The sequence below is a fragment of the Chiloscyllium plagiosum genome, unplaced genomic scaffold (genome assembly GCF_037043375.1).
Source record: "Chiloscyllium plagiosum isolate Xiang-an unplaced genomic scaffold, Cpla_swu_hap1 HiC_scaffold_37, whole genome shotgun sequence".
NCBI lineage: Eukaryota > Metazoa > Chordata > Chondrichthyes > Orectolobiformes > Hemiscylliidae > Chiloscyllium > Chiloscyllium plagiosum.
Window position 1 is genome coordinate 11,252,218 of NW_028270175.1, and position 23,928 is coordinate 11,276,145.

Sequence of the window (23,928 nt, forward strand, 5' to 3'; positions counted from 1 at the left end):
GGGATGCTAGAAGTCAGGATCAAGCTTTGTTAAGAAGTCTTACTTTTAAAACAGAGATGATGAGAGTTCATTTCACCCAGTGAATCATTACTATGTGGAATTCTCCTTAGAAAAAAGTAGAGATCAGTCACTGAATGTTATCAGGTTTTGTTAGATTTTTGATAGACAGGAAAGCAGGTTTGGGACTACAAGCAGATCAATTATGATCTTATTGAATGGCAAAGCAGGTTTGAAGGTTAGAATGATATACTCTTGCTCCGAAAGCATATGTCTCAATGTTCCAAGTTGTTATGATCATTCAAATGTTGCACACTGCAAGGCAGCTCCAGAAAACTGGACATTAAATGAGGATGTCCCATGTATTTACATATTGGTTGTGCAATATTCTGTCTGTTCTGTTATGTCTCACTGTCAGTATACTTTTAAGAGACATGCTCACGAAGTTGAAGATGTTCTTAAGATTGATCTGTTCCACTTTAGCCAGAACCAGTGTGAATAGTTACAAGTAGTAATCACCAAAGATGAGCAACTGCAACAGATGCAAACATCATGTTCCGGGGGTGGTCTGAAAGTGTTTAAAAAAAAAGCACCTGAGAAGATTTGTTCATTTTGTCCATGGTATTCCAAGACAAGTCCTAATCTCAAAAGCATTCTGTTGTGATATCATATCCATGTTATATAGAGTACTGAATGCACATGATAGATAGCACATGAGTACTGGCTGGAGATGATTCAGAGTTTTCAATACCTTGTGAGTATATGAGGGACATGCCAAAAGTATCAGCTCCTACAGAGTAGGGAGCCTTACATCCACATGATTTTTCATCCACTCTTTGGACAAAAGACTGATCCATTCACATTGCACATGGAAAATTATATGCTGGTGATGGGTCACTTCTCTAAATTACCCATTTTTCAACAATTTAGCAGCACCTCTAGCACGACTATTATTGATACAATGAGTCTATTTTCAGTTTAGTTGGTGTCCCAAAACAGACTGTGTCTGAAAATGGACTACTGTATGCTGGAAATATTCTCAACATGTACTACAATGGGAGTAATCCATATCACATTGCCACCCCACTATCCATGATCATGTTGGTTTAGTAGAATGGACAGTATTACTATTAAATCAATTATCATTAGGAGTCAAAGTTAAAAATCACACAACACCAGGTTATAGTCCAGCTTTAAAGTGCTTCCAAATAAACCTGTTAGACTATAACCTGGTGTTGTGTGATTTTTAACTTTGTACACCACAGTCCAACACCAGCAACTCCAAATCATTAAAAGTTAAGCATTGAACAAGATTGTTGCATTGCATTTCTGCATTTTCCTACGACACCAAAGGAAAAGGAAAAACTGCCCTATACACAGATGCCAATTGCAAATGACCTTGCCCAGCAACCAACAGTCTAAGCATTCCAAGATACAAGACATTCTTTTTAAAGACAGAGGAGAATGAAAGTGTTACATGATGAGTGAGGAGATAGAGAACTACAGGACAGAAAGTGTATTAGGAATACAGCACAGATACTTGGTTCTAAAATATACAATTAGCCTAGATCATACAAAATCATTACTGATTATGGTGCTACCTTGAAAAGGAGTGGAAATCAGCTCAGACCAATGTATGGTATACCATTCATACGTAGACAAGTGTTTCATCACCAGATGAGGACAAGTTGTCAAATATTCAAAATGTTACATTGAAGTATGAAATGTCAGGTTACAGCAACTAGGAGAAAGTGAGGACCACAGATGCTGGAGATCAGAGTCGAAAAGGGCAGCACTGGAAAAGCTCAGCAGGTCAGACAGCATTTAAGGAGTAGGAGAGTCGATATTTCAGCCATTAGCCTATCTTGAAGAAGTTCTCCTCCCTCTACAAGGATCTCAGTGAATCTCTCACTCCCTGCATGCACCCCCCCCCCCGCCCCAGGTCATCTGCTCTGCCCTGATGCTCTTCAGCCACATTCTGAATCGGACCCGCTACTACCCCATTGCCTTCCCAGCTACCTGAAACCACCCCCACTCCAACCCTTCTATTTATCTCTCAGCCCCTTCCACCATGCTCCCCACCCCCTACCCAACAGTGCTGGTGACGGGCTTATGCCTGAAATATCAATTCTCTTGCTCCTCAGATGCTGTCTGGCCTGCTGTGCTTTTCCAGCTCCACACTTTTCAACTCAAGAATGGAACGTAAGTCTCGTAAACTTTGTTTTACCCATTTGTGTATCAAATTGACAACACATGTCTATGTTCAACCAAGTATGTCTGTTTGAGATACATTTTTATCTTTTGTAAAAGGAGACTGTCTCATGATCAGACTGTCAGTACACTTTTAAGAGACAAACTCATGAATAATGCTGCTGTTTATAAGAAATATAAATTCTGGAATATCTGCAATGAGTTGTTACCTCAGTGTGTAAAGGAATTGTTATCTAGATACAGCAGGTTGCTTAAGTTCTGGAAAATATTCCATACAATCAAAGATTGTAGACATAACTGCACAATTGAACACACACTAATCTGAATCTGGTAGGACGACAATAACCTTTCCAGTAGCAGTATATTTTAACAAAAATAGTACTTTATTGAATTACGTAATATTGAATGTGTTACCATTGCACATAAAAAGAAATAAGGCGACACCTGCAAGTACAGAGATAGGGCTAGTGAATGAAAATAGCTGGGTAGCTCCTGGGAGCTGATACAGACATGATGACTCCTTCTGAACTGTAAAATTCTCTGGTTCTAGGTAATCCTAAGGAATACTATTGGAGGAAATATATAAATGTTTAACATGGAGATTTCTTTCTCTGCTTCAATAACATTAAACAAATTAATTATAAGGTTGAACTGTATAATTTCTTTAAAATGGATTAACATCCATTAAATAATTACAAAATTGAAAATTCACTCATTTTATTGCTTTGTGTGTGGATATTCCCTCACCTTGGGTGCATCCACCTGGGGTATGGAAGCTACTAGTAGAATACAAATTGAGATCTGTTATGATGCTGATTGCTAGACGGAGACCGATTTTTCTATGGTGGAGAAAATACCACAAGCTTGTCTCCATTTCCTTTTACAGAATCAGTCTTTGCACATCTTGATTGTTGCCATTAATGAAGCAGAATTAATGACACCTGCATAGTTGTTATATCAAAAATTTAGCCTAGCCCTGAAATTTTTCAGACCATCATTATTTTGTGATGCCTCACAGCTGGTATGGCAGTATAATTAGATTAGATTACCTACAGAGTGGAAACAGGCCCTTTGGCCCAACACGTCCACACCATCCTCCGAAGAGCAACCCACCCAGACCCATTCCCCTACACCTAACACTATGGGCAATTTAGCATAGCCAATTCACCTAACCTGCACATCTTCGGACTGTGGGAGGAAACCGGAGTATCTGGAGGAAACCCACGCAGATACGGGGAGAATGTGCAAACTCCACACAGACAATTGCCCGAGGCAGGAATTGAACCCGGGTTGCTGGCACTGTGAGACAGTAGTGCTAACCACTGAGTCACCGTGCCGCCCAAACTTTGGCTCATAAGATTTAACAGAAAGGGTTTATGAGATCATTACTGTACTTTGATTGTGGATATGTTCGCTGAGCTGGAAAGTTGATTTGCAGACGTTTCATCCCTGTCTAGGTGACGTCTTCAGTGCTTTGGAGCCTCCTGTGAAATGCTGTGTCTTCTGGAATTTATTTGACTGTGTTCCTGCGGCTTCTGGTTTCTGATTCTGGTAGTTTGTTGTGATGGCTGACATATTGCGTCGAGGTCTATGAGTTTGTTGATGGATTCCATGGATGAGTGCCATGTTTCTAGAAATTCTCTGGCTGTACCTCTGTTTACCCTGTCCTGTAATCATTGTGTTGTGGATGTAGGTTTGCTCGCTGAGCTGGAAGGTTCGTTTTCATACGTTTTGTCACCATCCTAGGTAACATCTTCAGTGAGCCTCTGGATGAAGAACTGGTGGTGTAGCCCATTTTCTATTTATATGTTTGGGGTTCCTTGGGTTGGTGATATCATTTCCTGTGGTGATGTCATTTCTGGTCCTTTTTCTCAGTGGGTGGAAAATGAGATCCAAGTCAATGTGTTTAGTTGGAATGCCATGCTTCCAGGAATTCTCATGTGTATCTGTTTGGCTTGTTCGAGGATGGATGTGTTGTCCCAAATTTACAGATTGGCCAAGAAGGTACACCAAAGACTAAAACACTTCGTAGAAGACACACTCCACTCCAGTCACTCCACCCATGAATTCCTAAAGACCATCAAAGACACCAAGATAGAAGAGGATGAAATAATGGTCTCCTTTGATGTAACAGCCCTGTTCACATCCATCAATATCAACCTGGCCAAGGAAACACTATTAGAAGTACCAAAAATGTGAATTCCTAGAAGCATGGCATTCCAACCAGAACTCTATCAACAAACACATTGACTTGGATCCTATTTACCAACCCCAGAGAAAAAGAATGGGAAATGACATCACTATAGGAAATGAAATCGCCACAGGAAATGACATCACCAACCCGAGGAAACTCAAACATATAAAGAGAAAGTGGCTTAACCACCAGTGCTTCATCCAGAGGCTCACTGAAGATGTTACCTAGTGTGGTGATGAAACATCTGAAAATGAACCTTCCAGCTCAATGAGCAAACCTACATCCAGAACCTCAACCTGAGCTACAAATCTTTTCAAAACTCATTATCATTGTGTTGCCCAGTCAAATTTGTCATCCTTGTCACCTGTGTGTATGGCTACTAGGGACAGCTGGTTGTGGTGTTTAGTGGCTAGTTGATATTCGTGGATGCGAATTGCTAGTTGTCTGCCTGTTTGTCCAATATAGTACTTCGTGCGGTCTTTGCATGGAATTTTGTAACTTACACTAGTCTTGCACATGATGGATATAGGGTCTTTTGTTCTAGTGAGTTGTGGGTTTGTGAGCTGTTATAGACCTGAGTGGTCGGAAAAATCTGGGTGTTAGTTCCATGACATCTTTTATGTAAGGTAGCATGGTTAGTGTGTTGGTTCATGGCATGTCCTCGTCGTGTTGTTTGTCTGTTAGCACCTGCGGATGAAGTTGCGGGGATATCCATTCTTAGTGAAGACTCTGTAGAGATGTTCTTTCTCTCTTCACATGTCAGGTGTACTGCAGTGTGTTGTAGCCTTTTAGAACAGGGTCTTAATGCAGCTTCTCGTGTGTGTTCAGGTGGTTGCTGTTGTAGTTGAGGATCTGGTCCATGTCTGTGGCTTTTCTGTACACTCTTGTATTGCATTCCCCATTCTGTATTATTCTTATAATCACATCCAGGAATGCGAGCAATTGTTGGCTTCCTCCTCTCTCATAAATCTGATCCCTGTGAGCATGGTGTTGATAATCCGGTGTGTGTTCTCGATTTCTGTTCTCTTCTGTTCTCATCCACAACCAAATATAACAGATCAATGGAACACCTTTGGGCTCACCCACCTCCAGGCTTAAAGCAGAAGTGGTGATGGAAAGACTGGAACGAACAGCCCTCCCACAAATCCAATCCAAACTCGGGATCAGATATGTGGATGACACTTTTGTAATTATTAAGAGAACAGAAATCGAGAACACACACCGGATTATCAATACATGCTCACAGGGATCAGATTTACGAGAGAGAAGGAAGCCAACAATCAGCTCCCATTCCTGGATGTGATTATAGGAATAACACAGAATGGGGAATGCACTACAAGAGTGTACAGAAAACCACAGACACGGACCAGATGCTGAACTACAACAGCAACCACCTGAACACACACAAGAGAAACTGCATTAGGGAACTGTTCAAAAGGGCTATAACACACTGCAGCAACTCTGACCTGCAAAGAGAGGAAGAAGAACACCTCTACAGAGTCTTCACTGAGAACAGATATCCCCGCAACTTCATCTGCAGATGCCTAACAGACAAACAATACGTCAAGGACATGCCACGACCCAACACACTACCACACTATCTTATAAAAAAAATCTCGGAACTAACACCCAGACTTCTCCAATCACTCAGATCCATAATAGCCCAGAAACGACAACCACACTCAAACAACTCACCAGAACAAAAAAAACACAATACCCATCATGTGCACGATTAGAGTAATTTACAAGATTCCACGCAAAGGCTGCATGAAGCACTATATAGACAAACAGACAAACAACTAGCAATCAGCATTGACGAATACCAACTAGCCACTAAACGCCACAACCAGCTGTTCCTCGTAGCCATACACACAAATGAAAAGGACCACAAATTTGACAGGGACAACACAATGATAATAGGACAAGCTAAACAGAGGATAGCCAGAGAATTTCTAGAAACATGGCACTCATCCATGGAATCCATCAACAAAGACCTAGACCCAATATACCAGCCATCACAACAAACTACTAGAATTGGAAACGAGAAACAGCAGGAACAGAACCAAATAAATTCCAGAAGACACAGTGCAGCAGTGCTTCACAGGAGGTTCCAAAGTACTGAAGATGTCACCTAGGCAGGGAATGAAACATCTGCAAATCAACTTCCCAGCTCAGTGAACATGCCCACAACCATGACAACCGACAGTTGAGCTACAAATCTCTCCACAAATCTTGAAGACCTACAGGCGAGGCACGCTAGGATCATTACTGCATCATAGCATGTAATCTAAGGGTATGAAAGTCTCAGACTCCCTTTTATCTCAGATCACTTGAAGCATGACACTCTATTGGAAACATGCTCCTCTGTTGTAATCAAGTAGCTTAATATTGCATAGATGATTATATGCCGGCTGAATGTAATGTTTTTACGTAATAATCAGGCATCATAAATATATGTTGGATTCTTCAAAACACAATATCTATGCCCAGTTTCTAATTTTATGGGAGATAATGTAAGTATTTCCGCATTAGGTAAAACACCCTAAGGTTGGAGGAATTTCACACCACTGCCCTATTTCTGTAATCCTTAGTAATAAAGTCCAAAGCAGCACCTATGTTCAACTGATGATGCCCTACATCCTTGGGAATTCATCATCTTTCAGCCCGGATCTCAATTGCTATGGATCAGTGCCAAAGTCTCCTAGCAGGAGAAATGCTCTATCAGAAATCCAATGATCCCTTGCAGATAAAGGTGTATCAAGGAGCAGTTTACTCCTGTCAAATTCCCTGAGATGATTTGAAACATAGCAAAGTTGGGGCTGTGATCATTTCAAGAGCCATAGATACAGCAGTGACAACTGAGATTGCCTCCTTGACTGTGGCGCCATGATATGTCACATAACACAGTAACCATCTCCTTCCATAATTAAATTGTTACATGCACTTCATTAAAGCCACATCCAGAGTCTTGCTCTTAGAGTGGTGGATGTAACTTAATGAGTGATTATAAGGGGCATGAAGTCTCACTTTATACAGGTCACACTTCTGTAATCTGTGTGTACGTACAAACATACAAATGCTGCTCTTGTGCATTGCATACATTTACTGAATCCAAAATGTTATTACTCCAGTTTAAAGTAAGACCAAATGGTGTGCATCATTTGAAGGGCATTAGCAAATGATGCAACAAAACTGGACTTAATTGACCTTAGCAGCTTGAAAGCGACAAAAAGTAAATCGCTGCCAAAGTCAATCACTACTCACATCACAAGTTGGCTTCCATCCACACCCATATTTTCAATTTCCACCTTGACTTTTGATATTAATAGCCAGGTGTGTTACCTATGGTAAAGGTCACACAGCCAAAAACAAATGGGGGAATGAACCCTGGAGGACAGTTTGGAGTTTTCTTCACAGTGAACATTTTACCCTTGCTACATTATAAAGCCTTGTTCCTAGGCTACATATTAATGTTATACAGGGAACTGCGTAGAAGAAGCCCATTACCGGTAACAGTCCCACTAATCTAAACATTAAATCCAATGCCCTGTTTACTCATTAACACATCAGTTTGAACCTTTCCTATTTGGGTTCCCTTGATGCTGTAACTGCAGAGGGTGGCAGAAATTAACCTCACAATGAACAATGTGTAGGGAGTGAACTATTTCCCTACCATAGAAGTCAGGCGCTGTGAAAGTTTTGGTATTTCTTCTTTGCTGCGTAAGGCCCCATTTTACATAGAGAAAGTGAGGACTGCAGATACTGGAGATCAGAGTCGAGACTGCGATGCTGGAAAAGCGCAGCAAGTCAGGCAGCATCTGAGGAGCAGGAGAATCAACATTTTGGGCATAAGCTCACAACAGAAGAATGATCCTGTCCCATTCTTTTAACACTGGTTACATCATTCTCTGTCAGCCTTAACCACAATAGACATGAATTGACAATCGGTAAGATTGAAGTGGATTGAGTTCTAACATAGCAATGCAACAAAAGGATTGCTTCGGTCTTTGTCAGATATCAACCATTCCGTTCTTTAAATCTGCTGGCGTTTTCCCACTCATTAAAGATAGAGGATAAAACATGTATATGGACTTTCGAGAACTGCATTCAGAGAGGTATGTTAGAACTGACTGCTATGCAGTGTATCAGCAGTGATAGAAAATGGGATCGGAATCCTAGAGAACATTTAGGATCAAGTCACAACAAGAAGCATGCAAAGGACACACATTCAGAAAATCCTTGTAAAGAAAGGTTATGGCTGAGTGAATTAACCTGAAGCAAATTCTGTACATTCATAGCATTTGTTTGCAAGTGAAATAAATAGAAGTCAGAGGACAACTTCTCAGAAAGTTACCACACGAGACTATACATCAGAAAGCAAGTATTCCATTATTCTGAACTTCTTATTTCTTTATTTTTTAATTTATTCCAATGATCTGTAAAGCTGGATTTTTTACTTCTTTATTTTTCTCATTTTTTTTCCTAAGATGGTGCTATAATGGGACGACTTGTAAACTTTTCGCTATATAAATATCACATTTATACACGTGATAATAAAGCTAATTCAATTAATTCAAACAGAAAATAAGGGAGGGTGTTCAAAGAAATTATTTCATTCAGTTGCCAACAATGAGTCACAAGTCAAGATGTTGGTTAGCATGTGATTCAGTTTAACATCAACAACAAAAACTTCAATCTCAATTGCAGCAGGTTCAGGACTTCCCACCTTGCACTAACCATTATAATAAAATCACTGAGCTTAGCTGAACAATCACCGAGGACCTGCTTTCAGGCAGAGAACTGAAGTAAAATTCAAAAGTACTTCAAGGATTCCTGAAAGGTGTTCTGGGAATTCCAACAGGTTACATATTTAATTTCACAGATTCCAGGCTGTGTCCTCAAATTAAACTGCTTCTCCACCCATCTTCCTCATAGAATCCCTACAGTGCTGATAAAGACCATTCAGTCCATGGAGTCCTCACCCAACCCCCCGAAGAACCACCCTACTTTTACCCCGTAACCCTACTTTTACCATAGTTAACCTACCTACCCCTGCACGCCATGGGACATTTTAGTTAATCCACCTAACTGCATATCTTTGGACTGTGGAAGGAAACTAGAGCACCCAGAGAAACATATACAGACACAGGGATAATATGCAAACTTCACACGGACTGTCACCTGAAGACGGAATCAAACCCAATCCATAACGCTGTGAGGCAGCAGTGCTAACCCCTGTGCTAACCATCAACACTTCACATGAATTTTTGTTTCTGATTTCCAACATCCACAGCTTTTTGTTTTTGTTCTGTCATATTTCTTATCTGTCTGGGACCTGGTCACAATTTATTTAAAAGTAGATAATATGTGAGATCCAGCATTTACTAAGAGAGTAATGACTCAAAATTCCATGGCTTTAAGCAAACAGCAATGAACTACAACAATAGCACAATCTACAATAAATGAACAATGGAGATCGAATGTCACTGACACAGTGGGTCATCAAATCTCATTCTACCTCACAAGAGGTCACAATTCTCCACATCTGTTGGTCTGGCCTTGAATTTCCCTCGCTGAAGCACTTTGTCATGGACACCTCCTGTTCTGTCACCCTCCTTTCCTGGGCCTGCACTCCCCAGACATTGAAAAAACCGCTATATTACTCATTCATAAGCACAAGTCTTGCTCTTCACTGACAGATTATTTCACCAAGCTCAAACTAACCCCATTTTTTGTTCCTTGAACTCCAACATTTCTCAGCGTCATACATCTGTTATTGCTTATGGATTTTTCAAGCTGCCACCCATCCCTGGCTCAGTTATTGGAAATAATGTACTGAGCCTCTTATGGCTTCCCCCTATACAGAACGAGACACTGTTCCATTTTCTCAGCTTCCCAGGACGAATTCTAAGCCTTGGCTCCAATATTTACCTGTTTCCTTATTCTTAGAATGTTCTCCTAAATTCTGAGAGTGCAGAGCTATCCAACTGTACTTGACTCTTCCTGAGCCATTTACACAGAGTGTCTGCAGTTCCTAATGCAGCTAACTGTGGCACTTCTGAAATGGAGGCTACACCCTTCTCCTTCTCATTCTAATCCTTTGAACTCCTCTTAATAAAATCCAAACAATCCAGAGTAACCTACTGAAAACATCACAATAATACCCTCCCCTATTACTGGACAGAATTTAATGTCAACGTTGAATGTAGCACCTTGGAATTGAGTGTAGCCTGGAAGTTACATTCACATAGAGAGCTAGAAATGCAATTTGTAACATTATATAATAATGACTGATCTACAACTCAAAAAAAAACTATCTCTGATCCACATCCCTCAACCAACAGAAGATCTTCCAAAGTAAAATGCAATGCAATCTAGAAATCTGAAATGTAAATATCAAGTACTCGGGGAGGTGATGGCCTCGTGGTAGTATCACTAGCCTGTTAATCTAGCAGAACCAAATCAAATTCTGGGACCTGGGTTCAAATCCAGTCATGGTAGATGGTGGAATTTAAAGGAGAAAGTGAGGTCTGCAGATGCTGGAGATCAGAGCTGGAAATGTGTTGCTGGAAAAGCGCAGCAGGTCAGGCAGCATCCAGGGAACAGGAGAATCGACGTTTCGGGCATAAGCCTGAAGAAGGGCTTATGCCCGAAACGTCGATTCTCCTGTTCCCTGGATGCTGCCTGACCTGCTGCGCTTTTCCAGCAACACATTTCCAGGTGGAATTTAAATCCCAATTGAATTAGGAGTCTAATAATGACATGAAACCATTATCAATTGTTGAGGAAAAGCCTATCTGGGGTATTAGTGCTTTGTGGGATAGAAAACCTGTTGTCTTTACCTGGTCTGGCCTACAGCAATATGATTGACTCTTAAATGCCCTCCTGGTAATTAAGGATGGGTAATAAATGCTGGCCTAGCTATGGACAACCACATTCTGTAAATATTTTCTTAAGAAGGCAGGTTAGACACTATCTTTATAGAGAGAAAAAATAAGATTAGTCTTTGGGTTACCTTTCATCTGTAGTCCTACCTGCACTGTATTGAAGAGTACTTAAGTTATACTAACAATACTTCACTCCCTTAAAATTTGTGTATGCTTTAGATTTATGTTTCTTCAACAAAACAAAATAAGTTTATTTCACAACATTTTTATTAGTACACATTTTTAAATTAAAATAATTAGACTGAGAATAATTGAAAACCTTTTACATATTTGAACTCATAATTCAGAAATGAATTAGTTTTACGTCATGCAAATCTGAAGGGAGTGCCACAGAAAATTATAGATTTGTGTTACCAATTTCCTCATATTTAATACAAACCATAAATAAAAAATATATTTAATTTCTAATAGGTTTTAAAAACTTGTGTATTTTAAAACATAGGTAAAGTCTATGGTAATCAACCATTTTTACAAAGCACAGTCTTGTGATGGAAGGCAGAGTGCTGAGCAGCATTAGCAACTCCTAGTTAGCAAGGGTCTTTGTATTGGACTGAATGTCACAAGAAACCAAATTACTACATATGACAGATACAAATTGATTTTTGCAACAGACAGACAAAGATGTTTGAGTCATTTTTTTTTCTCTAGACACTCAGCCTTTGTCACTTAATTGAGCCCATATTATCCCCCTTGAACAACAAGCACAGTGTTTAAGTTCATTGGCACTTGGCTATAAATACCAAAGTGTGATTAATCGTTAACAAGATTCATAACATATTATATGGCATGATGTATGAGTGAGTGCATTATTCAATTTTAAAATTAGTATCTGTAAACAGAAAGATCATGCTATTTGCATCTTAATCTCTCAACATTTCTACAAGAAATTCAGAATTAATGGGTCTATACTGCAAAAAATGTTGAAAGAATAACTAAAGCTCTATAGGTTTATGTAAGGTAATCTTTTATGGCTAGAGGTTAGTCATGCTGTAGCTTCGAAGAAATATGTATTTTGGAATTGGTTATCTGCAATGTGTTATTACCTCAGTAAGTAAAGGCAATTGTTATCTAGGTACAGCTGTTTGCTTAAGTTCAGACAAACATTCCATGCAACCAAAGACTTGCAGATGTAAATGTACAGTTGAATAAACACTAACCTGCATCAAGTAAGATGACAACAATCTTTCCAATAGCAGCATACTTTAAGGAAAATATTACTTTATAAAATGACATAGTATTGAGTGAATGTTACCATTACACATTACAAACAAATAATATGTGAAATAAGAATACACGTGAAAGGAAATCTTATTGGAGGCAATAGGAAAGTGTGATTTATGGAGACTTCCATCTCTGTTTTAATAATGGCATTAAAACATTTAATTATGAGGATGTATTATGCTGGTTTCTTAAAAATGAATTCATGGCTGACTTAAAATACTGACAAAAATAATGATCAAAAAATGAAAAGTTCACTTATTTTGTTGCTTCATGCATAAATTGTCCCTCACCCACGTGCATCAACCTAGGGCCTGGACGTTACTCATAGAATGTAAGTTGCAATCTGTCATTATACTGATTTAAGAACCATACAACACCAGGTTATAGTCCAACAGGTTTATTTGGAAGTTCAAGCTTTCGGAGTGATGCTCCTTCGTACGTGGCAGGTACTCATGGGTGAAATAAGAAGATGAAATAATGGTCTCCTTTGATGTAACAGCCTTGTTCATGTAAATCAACATCAACCTGGCCGAGGTAACACTGACTACACTATTAGAAGACCCAAAGACACATACACCAAACACCACCAACCTCATCAGCAAGGACAGTATCGTCAAGCTGGTGGACCTATGCCTTACCACCCACTTCACCTTCAACAACAAAACCTAAAGACAAACCAACGGAACACCCATGGGATCTCCGATATCAGGGTTCTTAGCAGAGGCAGTAATGCAGAAACTCGAACAAACAGCTCTGCCAACCATCCAATCCAAACTTGGGTCCGCCACATGGATGACACCTTTGTCATAACTAAATGAAACAAATTAGAGGAAACCTTCAAGACCATCAATAATACCCTTACTGGCAGAAAATTCACTGAAGAGGAGGAAAACAACAACAAACTGCCATTCTTAGATGTCACATTAGAGTGAACAGCCAATGGGGAACTTCAAACCAGCGTCTACAGGAAAATAACACATACAGTCCAAACATTGAACTACAGAAGCAATCATCTCAACATCCACAAACAAAGTTGCACTAGAACATTATTTCAATGAGCCACCACACACTGCAGCACAGAGGAACTATGCAGAGCAGAGGAAAATCACCTATACAGGGTATTCAAAAAGAACGGGTACCCAATAAACACAGTCCACCAATTTCTCAGCAACAAACCCAAACCCTGGCATCAAAGACATTGCAGAAATGACTGCCAGACTACTCAGACCCCTTGGCATCATGGTAGCCCATAAACCCACCAACACATTAAAACAGCAGGTAATGAACTTTAAAGACCCTATTCAGACAACAAGCAAAACTAATGTCATTTACAAAATACCATGCAAAAACTGTAACAACACTGCATTGGACAAACAGGCAGAAAACTAGCCACCAGGATACATGAGCATCAACTAGCCACGGAATGACATGACCCTTTCTCACTAGTATCCTTACAATAAGATAAGGAAGAATACCACTTCGACTGGGACAACACATCCATCCTTGGACAAGCCAAACAGAGACACGCCCACGAATTCCTAGAAGCATGGTACTCCAACCGGAACTCTATCAACAAACACATTGACTTGGACTGCATTTACCACCCCCTGAGAAAAAGAACAAGAAATGACATCACCACATGAAATGACATCACCACAGGAAATGACATCACCAACCTGAAGAAACCCAAACATATAAATAGAAAGCAGGAAACATCGACAGTTCTTCATCCGGCGGCTCACTGAAGATATTACCTAGAATGGTGACAAAACGTCTGAAACTTAACCTTCCAGCTCAGCAAGCAAACCTCCATCCAGAACCTCAACCTGAGCTACAAATCTCCTCAAAATTCGCTACCAAGCAGATGCTACGACAATGGATGAATAGACCCCACGCAATAATTTCCAGACAAGGATGTTCCCTCCCAGAGGTCAGGGACATTTGGCCTCGGATCGTCGGGTGACTGTCCTCCAAGGTGGACTTTGCAATACACAACAACACTGAGTGGCTGAGCAGAGACTGATAGCCAAGATTGGTACCCATGGGGAAGGCCTCAACCGGGACCTTCGGTTCATGTCACACTACAGGTGACTCCACTGCACTATACACTCTCACACAGACATTCACACACAAGCACACATATACACAGTCTTACATTCTCACACACTCACGCAGACGCTGCCTCATACACACGCTGTCTCTCAGGCATACATCCCACTCCACCCCCCTGCCCACACTCAAATTCATGTGCAGATCCTCTCACAGGCATATACTCTATCACACTCACACGCACACTCTATCAAGCACACACATACACACACTTCCCCCCATCCCTGTGCACCCCACCTCCACATACACACGCACACACTCTTACTCTCTCTCTCCCTCACATGCACACACATATAAGTCTATGGGGTGAATTTGCATTTGCAGAATTGTATTTGCAGATACATTCTATTTTATTCAAAAAGCGCACAATCTGTAGGCAGTCAGTAGTTTTTATAATCCATGTGACATTTTATAAATTCTTACTTTGGAAATAGAACCAGTCTGACTCAAGATTGGAATACTTATAGACTCTAACCTCACCTTTAATGCATTGTCTGAGCTGAGATGTCACCTTTCTTCATAAAACCTTAAGTTATCTCGGGAACGTGACTTGAAAGAAGTTCTGGGATTTACATATTAATGAATCAAAACATGCAGCCCAATCTAAAAGGTGAAAGACTTAACATCAGTCTAATATTGTTCAATATATCACATCAGTATGACACTATGATATATTGCTATAAATTCTGTGTCCAGTGATCCTATTCCACTAGCTACCTGATGAAGGAGCAGCACACTGAAAACTTGTACTTCCAAATAAACCTGTTGGACTATAATCTGGAGGTAAAAACAATGACTGCAGATGCTGGAAACCAGATTTTGGATTAGTGGTGCTGGAAGAGCACAGCAGTTCAGGCAGCATCCGAGGAGCAGCGAAATCAACGTTTCGGGCAAAAGCCCTTCATCAGGAATAAAGGCAGAGAGCCTGAATCGTGGAGAGATAAGCTCAAGGAGGGTGGGGGAGGGGAGAAAGTAGCATGGAGTACAATAGGTGAGTGGGGGAGGGGATGAAGGTGATAGGTCAGGAAGGAGAGGGTGGAGTGGATAGGTGGAAAAGGAGATAGGCAGGTAGGACAAGTCATGGGGACAGTGCTAAGCTGGAAATGTGGCTGTGGTAGCGAGTTTGTTTCAGGACATGGTTGAAGAGCTTCAGGGCAGAGGAAGTGACCTGGGAGTTGCAGTGGGAGAGGGACTCCCTGAAATTCTTGTAGAGAGAGGAGGAAAACTTCTTCAAGGCAGGCATCCTTGTAAGAGGATTCACAGTAGAGGAGGAAAACTTCTTCAAGGCAGGCTATAACCTGGAGTTGAGTGATTTTTAACTTTTCCACCCCAGTTCAACATCAGCATTTCCACATCATTATACTGATTGCTAGAGGGAGACTGTTATGGAGAAAATAACAATAGTTTGTCACTACTTCCCTGCTCAGTGTCAGTCTTTGCATGCCTCAATTTGTGGCCATTGGTGCAGCAGAGAAACTAAAACTGAAAGATCCACCAAAGTAAATATCAGATATTCAGTCTAGCCCTGAAATTTCTCAAGTCATGATTCTTGTGTTAGTCAGTATGGCAGAATGCCTTTAAGAGACATGCTCAAATCCTGATGATAGTTTAAACAAGAGGCATGGTGGCTCAGTGGTTAGCACTGCTGCCTCACAGCGCCAGGGACTCAGGTTCAATTCATGTCTCGGGCGATCGTCTGTGTGGAGTTTGCACATTCTTCCTGTGTCTGCATGGGTTTCCTCTGAGTGCTCTGGTTTCTTCCCACAGACCAAAGATGTGTAGGTTAAGTGAATTGGCTATGCTAGATTGCCCATGGTGTTCAGGGATATGTAGATTATGTGTATTAGTCAGGGGTAAATGTAGGGGAATGGGTCTGGGTGGGTTACACTTCAGAGGTATGGACTTGTTGGGACGAAGGGCCTGTTTCCACACTATCGGGATTCTGTGATTCAACTAGAGAGGCAGGGGACTGGAAACCAGAGCAGCAGGTCATCAAGTGGAAGGGGAAGGTAGATGTTAGGACCAGTAAGTCAGAAGGGATGGACAGGCAGAGACAGGTTAACGAACACAATGGTACTAATGGACAGAATTGTGTTTATTTCAATGCAAGGAGTATTATAGGTAAAGCAGATGAGCATAGAGCCTGGATTAGTACATGAGACAATGATGTTGTAGCCATTACAGAGGCTTGGTTGAGACGGAGAGGACTGGCTGCTCAAATTTCTGGGGTTTCATTGTTTTAGATGAGATAGAAAGGAAGGTAAAAGAGGTGGAAGAGTTGCAATACTATTCAGGGAGAATGTCACATCTGCACTCAGAGAGGACATACTGGAGAGTTCATCCACTGAAGCAATACAAGTACAGCTCAAAAATAAGATGGGTGCAATCATTCTGATAAGATTATACTATATGTCCCCCAATAGCCACTGAGACATTGAGGAACAAATATGTAGGCAAATTACAGAAAGACAGAATAACAACAGGTTTGTCATAATGGGGATCTAACTTCCCCAATATTGACTGGGACTCCCTTAGAGCAAGAAGCTTAGACAGGGCAGAATTTGTTAAGTACACCCAAGAGGTCTTTTTCAAACAGTATGTGGATAATCTAACTAAAGAAGGGGTCATATTGGACCTTGCATTGGCTAATGACCTACTTTTAGTGGGAAAGCATTTTGGAAACAGTGATCACAATTCCTTAACTATTAAGATAGCTATGAATAAAGATAAGTCAGGATCTTGTGGGAAGGTACTAAATTCAGGGAGGGCAAGTTACATCAGTGTTAAGCAGGTGCTAGGGAATGTTAATTGGAAGGAGCTGTTATGGAAAGTCCACATTTGACATGTGGGAGCTGTTTAAAGACCTACTGATCAGCGTTCAGGACTAGCATGTTCCAGTAGGGAGGAAGGACAAGGATGGCAAGGGACCTTTGGATAATGATGGAGGTTATGAATTTAGTCAAAAGGAAAAAAAGAAGCATACATAAGGTTTAGGAAGCTAAAATCAGACAGGGCCGGTGAGGGATATAAAGAAAGCAGGAAAGAACTCAAGCAGGGAATTAGGAGGGAAGTAAAGGGTCATGAAATGACCTTGGCAAGTACAGTTAAGGGGAATCCCAAGACATTCTACACATACATTAAAAACAAGAGGATAACTAGGGAGAAGTTAGACCACTCATGGACAAAAGAGGGAACTTGCGTTGGGTGCACAGGATGTGGGCAAGATCTTAAACGAGTACTTTGTGTTGGCATTCACCCAGGAGAAGGATACAGAGGACAGTGAGGTTAGTGTGGAGCATGTTAATATGCTAGAGCATTTTGAAATCAAGAAAGAGCTATAAGGAGAGGTTTGTGTTGTTTTCTGTGGAATTGCAGAAGCTGAGGGGAGATTTTATAGAAGTCCATATAATTGTGATATGTATAGATAAGGTTAACGGTCAGAATCTTTTTCCCAGAGTTGAAATGACTAACACAAGGGGACATGCATTTCAGGTGTTAAGGAGAAAGTTCAAAGGAGATGAGAGGGACAAGATTTTTACATAGAGAGTGGCAGGAGTCTGGAATGCGCTGCCAGTGGTGATGTGGAGACAGATGCAATAGGACATGCTAGTCCTGAACGCTGATCAGTAGGTCTTTAAACAGCTCCCACATGTCAAATGTGGACTTTCCATAACAGCTCCTTCCAATTAACCTTCCCCCACTTCCCTCAATCCCTTCTTTTAGATAAGCACATAAATATGCAAGGAATGGGGGGATATGGACCAAGGGCAGGCAGAAGGGATTAGTTTAATTTGGTGTCATGTTTAGCACATCATGGCCTGAAGGGCCCATTCCTGTATTGTACTATTCTATGTTCTAACTGCATCATAGCATGTAAACTGAGGGTATAATGGTTTCATACTCCTTCTAATCTCAGATCATTTGAAGCATGACACTCTGTAGGATGCATGCTCCTCTGTTGTAATCTAATAGCTTAATATTAGCCCAGACACTTATGTGCCTGAGGAATGTAATATTTGTACATAATTGTTAGTTGTAATAAATGGGTGTTGAATTTTTCAATGCACAATACCCATGCCCAGCCACTTATGTAATGGGAGATAACATGAGCATTGTCAAGGCACACTTACCGCAATCGTCCAGTTTTGCGACAAGCGTGCTCCACAGTGCCATCCTGCACTGACTCTGGCACAGATGGTCAATTGAACGCATTTAATGTGCATGAGTCAAATGTGCATGTTAGGCCACTTAATTTGTTTCCTCTGTCTGTGAAAATCATGACCAAGGAAAGTGTTTTGAGCATGTTAGGAATTGTTCTTCCAATGCCACCACGAGAAATTTCACGACTAAGTTTCCATATGCTCAAAAAGGTGGATGAGAGATATATGTATGCATATGTATTGAAATGTTGCATTTTATATTCCTTCTGTTGTATTGAAAACCACGATCAATCTCTAACATTTAGAGAAACAAGACATAAGTGTCAGGTTTTCATTTGCTTTCATCTCACAGCTGGAAAATGGCAACACTAAACACTTCACTTTGAATTTCTTCAAGAATAAACTAACAAAAATCCTATTCTTTACTTTTTCAGTTTGAACACATAATGCTACAGAAAATGAGGACAGCATAGAGTCTGGGATGTTTTCCAATGTAAGGTGAAGACCTGAAAGCTTATCAGCATCATCCCAACCCAAGCTGTGGTACTCCCTCAAGTGTTCTCTGAATCTTGTTTTTTCAGAATGTGTTGGAATTAAACAATTACAGTTTCCCAGCTTTTGTTTTGCCAAGATACGTTTCATAGTGAAGAGTGTTTCCTGTTTATATCACGTTATTCAGCCAAAAATAATACTGTGATTTATTATGCTGTTTTTGAAAGACAAGGATAGTTTCACCAAACTACCAGGTAGAATGTGAATGCCTTTTTATAACATTATTCTTAGGCTAGCTGTCATCAAACATTGAAAATTAGCTGGAAAATGAGTGCACTGGTAAGCATCTGCACACCCTGCTTGTAAATCTCTAAACAGTTGCTGTATCGCCTCAATACCTCCAAACCTGTATCATATTTTAAACACAGTAAATGACTCTCATCAGCTTCTGCTTTCCTATTGAAAATCAATATGTTTGGATCCACACATCTGTGAGCATGAATGTAAGACTAGTACAGTAGCAACAAACCAAAGTTGTGCCACATTCCATACAAGCTAACAGATAGCGAATGTGAAATGTATTACAGACAAGGAAGAGATTGCATAATTCATGAGTGACAAAGTCACAAGTGCTTTCTCAGCTCAGCAGAATCAATTATCAAATTCAATTCTACCCCCAACGTAGACAAAAATTGTACAATTTTAGGAGATGATGAGTTTTCCCTGGTCTATGAAACAATATTAACATCTCTGTGTTTTGATTTTATATCCATTGCATTTTATTTGCATAAATGTTGAGGTGGGAGGTGCTGAACAAAGCTTCATATCCTGCACATTGGATCTCAAAGATTATACTATATCAAGAAATAGAGAGGTTGGTTAGCTGAAAGACTGGTTTGTGATTCAGAGTGACATCAACAATATAGGTTTCATTCTGTACTGGCTAAGGTTACATGAAACCTTCCCCCACTTCCCCCAATCCCTTCTTAACCTCACTTGAGGCATGGTGACCCTTAGGTTAAACTCACTGCCGGTCATCTCTCTCTATTGAGAGAATAGTCTGTAATCCTCTGAGACTATGACAACTTTCACTTTCAAACCATAATAGTTCAATAAGGTTTGAGTGTGTATACACGAACCTCAACTGAACCTCTGCTTATTCCTGCTCCTCAGATGCTGCCTGACCACCTGTGCTTTTCCAGCATCACACTTTTCGACTTTGCACTTGCCATAAGCCACTTTCTCTAAAACATATAGGAGGGAAATGAGCAGAATTCACTTAGAAATTCACTTTCTTGTGCATAGAGAAGCAACTAGTCTTGAACAACTTGCCTTCTACTTGATGACAGTAACAAATGAACTTATCACATGGAGAATCACAACTGTGATTGTACTTCTGGGCATTTTGGCACAGAAATGTTCATCAGGATTTTCATGGAACTTGGGAGGAATGTCAAAAGGTATTAGTGAATAGAACATTGTTAATTTTTTAACACATCCTATAGCTTGTAGGTTATATGTGGTTAATGGTTTACCGGATATGGTATGTGCTATCCACAACCAATCACAACTCTACAAAGCAATCAATGACCTGTTGCCGGCCAAATTTCACTTTGTACACACCCACTGGTGCCAGCCCATCTACAAACAGCCTTCTCCACTGCTTAAACAAAGCAGTTGTGTAAACTCAAATATGTGGTTTACTAGATCCATAAACTTGATGAAATGGTTCGCTATATGGCAGTCAAATTTAATAAAGAATGTCTCAAGTGATATATTTTGGTAGAAGGAAAGAGGGAGGCAATATAAATTAAATGATAACATTTTGAAAGGAGTGCAGGAACAGAGCAATCTTTGATTCCTTTCAGGAGATCTGGGTAGCATTGGAAAGGTCAGCATTTGTTGCCCATCCTTAAAAAAACCCTTGAATTAAGTGAGGTACGATGACATTTCGGAGGCCAGTTAAGACCAAACACATTGCTGTGGGTCTGACATCATATGTAGGCTAGACTAGATTAAAATTACAGATTTCCTTCCTTAAAGGGTAGTAGATATGTTAAACTTTTATAAAATACTGGCTATTAAACTGGGACATCTTATATTAGGAAGGATATTAAGGCTTTTAGAAAGGTACAGAGGAAATTTAATTGCATGGTACAAGGGATGAGGGACCTCAGTTCAGCAGTGAGACTGGAGAAACGGAGGTGGGAGGGGTTGCTGTTTTTCATACAGCAGAGAAAATGAAGAGGAAATTTGAAACTGGTATTCAAACTCGTGAATGGTTTAGGTGGATTAAGTAAGTAGAAATAGTTTCTAGGGGCAAAAGGGTCAGAAATCAGAGGACAGAGACTGAAAGTCTTTGGCAAAGGAAGCAGCAGTGACATGAGAAAACATTTTTTGTTACTTAGTATGTTTTGAGATTTGGGTTGCACTACCCAAAATTTTGCTGAAAGCAGATTCATTTGTGGCTTTCAGAAGGGAATTAGATGAATGCAAACTGTGAAGAGGACTTAATTGGATAGCTCTGCAGAAGGGCTCACACAGACATAATGGATGAAATTCCTCCTTCTATGCTGCAGCATCCTATGTTTCATGATTTTTTTCATCAACATTAGGTTATGCACATCACCACGCAGGCTTGGGCTATTTTAGTAGAACACATTTTAAAGATTAAATTTTTTAAATTTTCTGTGCTTTTTATTTTGGACTGAAATAGAAATAAAAGGACTGTTTTACTGCAAATGGCTGAGGAAGGAATTATTGTACTATTTAAAAGCAAGTTACTGAAACTCTAAACAAAAACAGAAAGAACTGTGGATGCTGGAAATCAGAAGCAAAAACAGATATTGCTAGAAAAACTCAGTTCTGAAGAAGGGTCACTACATCTGAAATGTTACCGCTGCTTTCTCTCCATAGATGCTGCCAGCCTTGCTGAGTTTTTCTAGCAATTTCCGCTTTAATTACTGAAACTTATGGTAAGTTGGGTTTACACAGCTGCTTTGTTTAAGCAACGGGTGAGGCTGTTTGTAGATGGGCTGGCACCAGTAGGATTTGGCCAGCAATGGGTTGCTGTTTACTGTGTAGAGTTGTAACTAGTTGTGGATAGCAAAGGTCATCAGCCTGACAACAAGCATTGGATTAGCTCCTGAGTAGCTGAAGATCTTGTGGGCAGGCATGATACTGGCAAAAGCCTTCAGATTGCCACAAAGGGCAGATGGTGCACTTTTCGTCCAGTAAGACACCCACAGCTAGGAGAAAGCCAGTTTATTTTCCCTCACCACTTGCTGTAATCTTTGGCTTTTAACTAGTAACTAAGAGGCTTTGGAGGTAATGCACAAGTTGTCTTTGCATCCTGTTAAGAGGTGAAAAGGATCTCAATCAAAGAGACTGGAGAACCAAAAGTCTTAGCAAGCAGAATAATCCTCTCAGACTATTGAACTGCTTTCCCAGATTTCACTTCCATCCATTACACCTATGCATTTTTTTTGTCTGTCTCTGTCTGGAAGGGAGTTTTAGTAGGGGTATAAAATTTTAATCAGTAGAGTTGTCTATCAACATCTCATAGATTTTTTTTTAACATGCAATTGCAGTCTATTTATTTGTAATAAATAGTAATTCCTCTTAAGTACAGAAACCTGAACTATGTTTCTGTTAACTTGAGTATGTCTGACAGGCAAATAAGGAAATTCTGGGTACTTTGATAAAATCTTTAATTTTTGGTGACAGTATGGCAACAGTGGGGCTTGATTCCTAGTAAGTTACCCCAGTGAGACATGACAACCTCAATAATTTGGTTTAAAGCTGGCTTTTAATTATTAATTCAATGTGAAATCAAGCTAAATTCCTGCAACATGCAAATATTTTGCTTGTAAACTCTCGTCCTAATGCAATAAATTATGCTGCAATGGAAATTCCATAGTAAAGAAGTTTAGAGTATATTTCTCCTCAGTTTATTCCCTGTAGCCTCCCTTCCCCCATCCCACACCTCACCCACCATTCCTGAGGATAGTGAATCATCCAGAGGTGTGGTGGCATATCTTGCACCCAGTGGTACTTCGCACTTTTCAGATAAATCTGGATTTCATGACAGTCTATTTTTAGTCTGGATTAAGAGAAAAACAACTTCTGCACTTTGTCAGCCTATTAAAATGAGAATGTTGCATGCAAGATGCTTTAAAGTACATTTATTCCATTTATAAAAGAGACTTCTGTAACTCACTCAAAGCATATATTTTATGAATATATCTTGTACAGTGTTTTGTTTCTTAATATGTGGTGAGAAGCAGGATCTAATGTCATAACCAGTACACAAAGGCACTTAGTCATTAGAGTACTGCTGGCAATATCAGTTGACATTTAGCTATCGGAAAGTCCTGTGTAGGAATATGAGCCTATATGACAATTATTAGGTCGCAGTTTTGGTGGGCAGCCTGACTTGGTTTACTTAATTATGTTGCACTTATACATTTCTCTGGCTTGTACACAGTTCAGCAACCATGCTGTTGTCAATAATATTTGCTCAAATGTAATTCTCTAAAATGACTTGGGGCGAGCTATTGGCAGGGGTAGTGTTCAGGTATGTAATTGGCATAGATCA

At 40.1% G+C, this 23,928-nt stretch overlaps 1 long non-coding RNA gene across 1 annotated transcript; it reads left to right on the top strand.

The window, feature by feature from the left end:
- The first annotated feature begins 1,738 nt into the window (after positions 1–1,738).
- LOC148139761 (uncharacterized) lies at positions 1,739–19,551 on the top strand. The gene is made up of 3 exons (XR_015753433.1): positions 1,739–1,809; positions 2,142–2,199; positions 19,274–19,551. It is a non-coding gene; the product is annotated as an uncharacterized LOC148139761 (long non-coding RNA).
- Positions 19,552–23,928: the final 4,377 nt, after the last annotated feature.